Below are 6,132 nucleotides of genomic sequence, written 5' to 3' on the forward strand. Positions count from 1 at the left end.
GTGCATCAGAATTAGAAGTTGGATACAGAAGTAAAATCTCTCTCTCTCTCTCTCTCTCTCTCTCTCTCTCTCTCTCTCTCTCTCTCCCTCCCTCCCTCCCTCCCTCCCTCTCTCTCTCTCTCTCTCTCTCTCTCTCTCTCTCCCTCCCTCCCTCCTCTCTCTCTCTCTCTCCCTCTCTCTCTCCTGCCGCGTTGTCATAATCCTCGGTCTGGGTCTCTCTGTCACTTGCTCCATCTCTACTCTCCTGTCCCCTCTGAGTACTTGATGAAGACACCCTGCCTGGAAGTAATTGCATTCAGACCCCTGAGTCGCACTTGAAAGTCTTTGGGACTGATCGAGATAAATCCCCGGCAGGCTTTTGTTTCCCCTCGAAGTGCCCCCCTGTCATTTATTAGACGAATTAAAGTATCAATTTCTGTTTAAACATTAACAGGGTGATGCCAAATATTAGTCAGTTCCTAATAATTTTGAGGGATTAAAAAGATAATAAAAGTAATAGCCCATTACATTACCTACTCCAGCAAGATTGTAATGAACGTAATAAATTCTGGATCAGGGTTATAACAACTTCCATCTATTTAAAATGAATTTGTAGGGTTACTTTCATTAACTATGTATATGGGGAAAATGATCTGACATATTACTTTAAAAGAGCTGTTAAACCGATTAAGAGAAAATATGCTTTCCAGACAGGGACGCTGGCCACAGGGAGGGGTGGGGGACAAGTACATCTCTGCGAACAGGGACTGAAGTAGCAGAACAGGTCAGATGGTGTCCTCCCTGAGCTACCCGTCCTCTGATCTGTACAAACCAAATCCACACCACGGCTGGCAGATGAGAGAGGAAGAGACTTTCTTTCTCTGCCTCTGTTTTTCTCCCCTCCCTAGACACTTTCCCACTAATGAACCCAGCCCAGCTCTGGGAACTTGTTCAAGGAATCAACCCTGTGCCTGCGGGCCCAGCCTGTCCTTTGAGCGCCCTCCCCCCCCCCCCAGGGAAAGCCGCCATATTAAAGGGGCCCATGCCCTCGTTGCTAGAGGAGACAAGGGAGCGAGCACTTGACTGCGCCACAGAAATTACTGCTGTACCTCGAATGCCCGCTTCATTTATCAATTTCATCGCCGAAAAACCCATATGACTGCCTTGTTCAGTCGCACGCTAAATCGAGTCACAGAAAGCTCCCCACCACCAGTCAAGTGTGTTAAGCACGGGGCCTGGATAAAGTAACTTGAAATACCAGTAATGATTTATACTTAATTGAACTCCTAAGTGATGAAAGCGGCAGTAATGAATGAAGAACGCCCTCACTCTGGCCTGCTCTGCGCAGCCTCTCCGGGCATCATAGCGCTGGCCATGCCTTAGGAAGTCAGCAAGAATGGCTGGCTGAAGCTTGCTCGATCCCTGGATTTCCCCAAGCTGTCCATCTGGGTCCTGGCGGAATTGCTCTCACTTGCAGTAAATGACTCCATAAGCACCAAATCAGACCATTGCTATCGACCCTTTTTATTAGATTATCCCATCGGAAGGTTAATGCATTTGCATTTGGCAAACGGAGTCGGTCAGCCTGAATCCCACACAGGGATGGGTGTTTAAATGGACACATGCAGAGAACGGCTCTGTCAACAGATCGATTCCTTGGCAGCGGAAACCAGATCTGATGTTCTTCGTACTCTGAAGAAGTCACTCTGAAAAAAAATGCACTGGAGGTGGGGGTCTTCCTCAGCAGGAAGCCAACGGTCCTCCCCACCTCTGACCTCAACATCCTGCAAGTTTTCTGTCCCTCAGGAAAGAACAAAGGTGGATAACATGTGTACTTTGGAACAGGAACCTTACTACCTTCCCTAAGTGAGGGGGAAAAAAGTGTTACAGGACTTAAATCAGTAACAATGACACAGACCTTAGAAACAGACAAAATGATATCTGGACCGTCACAAAACCAGATGAGGGCAGCCACTCCTACCTAGGCTTCTATACCCCAGGCAAACTTATCCCGACATTCTCAACAGGCTCACCAAATGCTGCCTCTGGAGTCGGCTTTGCCAGGATTTCCTAAGGAAATTCATTATTGATCTCGCAAGTTTTGTACCAGAGAATGTAGCCAAGTTCGGTGGGAATTAGAAGTCGTGCTTCCACCTAACCCACCAACACTCACACAGTAAGCAGATGGTGTCCTCTTATAGTTGGGGACAGCGGGGCTCTGGGGGGAGAGGAGGACTTACCAGAGAACCCCACCCCACCCAGGGAGTGCATGGAAAACTCTCCCATCTTCTGTCTTCAATATTGGCCTCATGTTTCATCCTGGGGAAGAAGTGAGGACCCCAACAGAGGTGGCTGCAAGGCTGTGACAATAGAGAAATAAGTCTTTTTATACAAATGTCCTGAGACACAAGTCATATTTCTTATTCAGCTACAAAACCTAGTTCTGTGACTGAAGCGTTCTGTGAAGTACGAGACGCCAGAAACATAGCTTGCAAGATGGATTTGTTCAGAGTCCTGCCTGTGGGCTGACTTCATCATTCCACATCATTTCTTTCTTTCTTTCTTCCTTCCTTCCTTTCTTTCTTTCTTTCTTTCTTTCTTTCTTTCTTTCTTTCTTTTTTATTCTGCTATTCACTCTTCCAGCTAACCAGGAGCCTAGGGCATGTGAGCTAGGAGGTTCGAATCCCTGTCCGGTCTCTCGAAGTCCGGGTTTTCTCAGCATTGTCTTACTATTACACGAGATAATATTTGTGGCAAGAACTAGTGTGGATGTGACCCTTACCCATGCTGGGCTCTCTGTCCATGAATCTTCTCTCTCTTCTAGCTTCACAGCGAAAGGGATAGCCTCAGGCACTTACGGGTAATAACTGACTACTGTCAGGTAACCAAGGACAGCCCACGAAGGAGCTCCTGAGATGTTTTTGCCCAGCTCTTCCTGTTTTGGAGGAGAGGCCCCAGGCTCCTGTCTAGCCTCTCCTCCCCGTCCCTAGCTGAGCGTCCTTTGAGTCTCTACTCAGACCCGGCCTGAGTGTCAGAGTCTCAGTCGGAAGGCCCTAAAAGGCCATGGGTATTAAAGAGCTATCGATCCCTAATGATGATCCTATTCACAAATATTCCTTGTAAACCTTTTATATGTCTGTTTAGCCCCATCTAATCCTCCAACAACACTCTAAAGTTCAAATGGCTATTTCCACTTCACAGAGGCAGAAACTGACGCCTACAGAGGCCAGCGGCGGGCCAAACTGACATGGCTGGAAAAGGGTTGCTAAATCTGAGCCCCTCAAACCCCAAGATTTGGGGTGACCCTTCCTAAGACACACGAGGTTTCTGTGACAGGACACAAGCCAAAATTCAGCAGGAATCCTGGGCTCTCCTTTCTCTGTCAGCTTGCTAATCCACAGGACCATCAGCTCTGGGGCAGACAAGGAGAAGGGTGGATCTGTCAGGGGGAAGCGGAGCATCATGGGTAAAGGAGGAAAATGCTGAGTGAGCAGGAGTTGACCTTCAGAAGTCACTGAGAAAGCGCCGAGGTGGCATGGTGTTGGCGTGACTGGGGCCCCGGGACCCACAGGAGGAACTCCTATCTGATGTAGAGTGCAAGGCAGGTAGATTCTTCCTAGCGATAGTCACAGCTGGGCAGTGTGAGGATGAAATGGAGGAGAAGGGCTCCAGGCAGAGCAGCTATTCATACAGAAAGAAGTGTTGGTGCCAACCAACTTCAAGCCTCAGCAGCACATGTCCCCAGACCCCACAGGTTTAGAGAGGACGCACAGAGTGTCTGAGGTGGATGAGGCGCTCATCCTGAAGGACGTTACCTGGGTGTTCATAGACATGAGCACATTCTCTTATTGTCTCTAGAGAGTCCGCCAAACTTATCTGCAGGCTTTGAGTGTGTGTGGGGAGGGGGCACATATCTCTATATGGCTTGTATGTCTCTGATGATGAGGGTGGGTGGGCAGGTTTATACGTGACAATCCCTGAGCCTGAGGGTATCCATGCATCTACACACAGGTGTAGGAATTCTGCCTCCCCAAGGCTTTCTACTCACAACTGTACTGAGCTGAAGAATGCTGCAGCAGCTATAGGCCCAATCTTTAAAGATATGATCCATAGACCAAGAAGATGGGACCTGCTTTGCCTTGTAAAGGCAGGGAAGCCCACCTGGAGGAGTGAATATTTGCAAACTAAAACCTTCTTTAGTCTATAACAAGATAGGCCTGGACCAGAATCTGGGTACCAATCTATGCTATTTGGTTCGACAACCTCAGAGCCATCTGAAACAGGCCAAATACAGGCTAAGGTAAGATCGTTAGCCAGCCCTCTCCTGAAATACAGATATGAGTTTCCTGCTGATGCTCTTGCAACTGAATTAAGCCAGGACATTCCTGGGCCATCACTGACTTCCAGACTTTCGGGCTCTCCAGGTCCTTTTGAGTTTTTTTTCCCTACCCAGACATATCTGACTCTCTACGCATGACCCAGGACAGGCTTTTGTCCCCCGCTGAGCACTGTCCCATCAGGGCTACTGTGGGCCAATGACTTCAGCTGTCCGTCTCTAGTCCGGACACTACAATAGCTGGATCCCACTTTGTGACTATATGGTTTGGAAGAAACCTTTGCAGCGGCTGGAGCCCCAGTTTCCTCCTCTGTCAGATGAAGTGGATCATCTCTCCCATACCTTAGTTAAATGTGGAGACTTGAGCGCTGACACTCGGCTGCCATGTTGCCTCAACAAACCACCAAGTCTTCTGAAGTCAGACTTTCCCATCTGTTAAACAGAAACACAATGGCAAATGAGACCCTATAGAAGATAGCACTTTAAAGTTTTAAAAATTGGAAACATTTGATAAAAGTCACCTGTGAACCTTGAAGGCCTCAGCTGTGACCACTCTTGGCCTCGTCTGTGTCTTCTGACTGGACATTTCTCGGGACCTTGAGTCTCAGCTTCGGGGTAGGGGGACTGGTGTTGTCCCAGGACCCTAAGGATAGGAAGGCCCAGGGACAGAGTCTGCTGGTCAGTGAGCGCTGGCCCGTAGCTCCCTGGAGCTATGCAGCAATGATTCAGGAAAGGGCTGACAAGGATATTAGCAATGTGGGTTTTTTTTTTTTTTAATCCTGAGTCCAGAGAAAATGCACGGTCAGGAATAAAGGCACCCAAGAGAGAACAGAGGAAGAGAAATAATCAGAATTAGCCAGCGGGCAGGCAGCAGGAGCCAGGGCAGCACAGTCTGTGGAACACCCAAAGCCCCTCCAGGACCCCAGGCTAGGGTGACAGCTAGGAAACTGGCAAGCCAGGACAGGAGGACAAGGAAACCTGGGCCCCCTGGAGCTTGGGAAGCAGGCAGAATGGAAGATGGGAAAGAAGCCGTCTCCAGGTGAGTCCACCACCACCACCACCACCCGGAGGGTGCTGTGCGCCCCTCGAGCCCCTCCAACCACTAAGCGGTGGGAAAGGTGGTAGGGTGTCAGCTCTGCTCTCCGCTGTCCACAGGGCTCTGGATGTGGGCACTGGGGCTGGGGGGAGGCCAAGAGGCTCTTCAGCTACTGCAGAAAGGCTGCTGTGCAGGCAGGAGGCCTCCACATTGCCCCTCAAGGCTGAAGTGAAGCAACAATGACAGAAACTATGACTGGGGAATTTGCCTGGGCTCTTTCCCAGGAATTGCCAGGGTGTATCAAAGTGTTCCCGGAGGTGGGCTCGGAACCTGCCAGATGAACGGATTTGATGAACTGGGAGCGGGATATCCATTTACAGGAGCAACGGAATTGATAAACTTCTTACCTGACGTGTCTGCCTTTTACAAGGCATTTATCTGATCTTAAGAAGCAGCCCTGGTTCTGGGTGCACGAGAGAGAGAGAGAGAGAGAGAGAGAGAGAGAGAGAGAGAGAGAGAGAGAGAGAGAGAGAGAGAGAGAATGTGTGTGTGTGTGTGTGTGTGTGTGTGTGTGTGTGTGTGTGTGTACTTGCAGATGCTCGAGGGCATGTGTATGTGTTGGGGGAGGGCAGAATTAATACATCAGCTCCTGATTCCGCTGCAGATTCCAAATTAATGGAGTATAAATTAATGACAAGCAAAATGTGTGTGGTGTCCTGGAAGCCCAGCGCATCCCCAGAGCCCCCGACTCTGGGTCCTTAGGCAAAGTACTTCCCCGAAC

The 6,132-nt window shown here is 49.4% G+C and overlaps 1 long non-coding RNA gene across 1 annotated transcript; it reads right to left on the bottom strand.

Annotated features, from left to right (window-relative positions):
* Nucleotides 1–1,496: 1,496 nt before the first annotated feature.
* LOC102550814 (uncharacterized) lies at nucleotides 1,497–5,291 on the bottom strand. The gene is made up of 4 exons (XR_591816.4): nucleotides 4,837–5,291; nucleotides 4,658–4,747; nucleotides 2,220–2,339; nucleotides 1,497–1,685 (listed from the first exon to the last, which is right to left on the bottom strand). It is a non-coding gene; the product is annotated as an uncharacterized LOC102550814 (long non-coding RNA).
* Nucleotides 5,292–6,132: the final 841 nt, after the last annotated feature.

This window comes from Rattus norvegicus, chromosome 3 (assembly GCF_036323735.1).
Source record: "Rattus norvegicus strain BN/NHsdMcwi chromosome 3, GRCr8, whole genome shotgun sequence".
Lineage (NCBI taxonomy): Eukaryota > Metazoa > Chordata > Mammalia > Rodentia > Muridae > Rattus > Rattus norvegicus.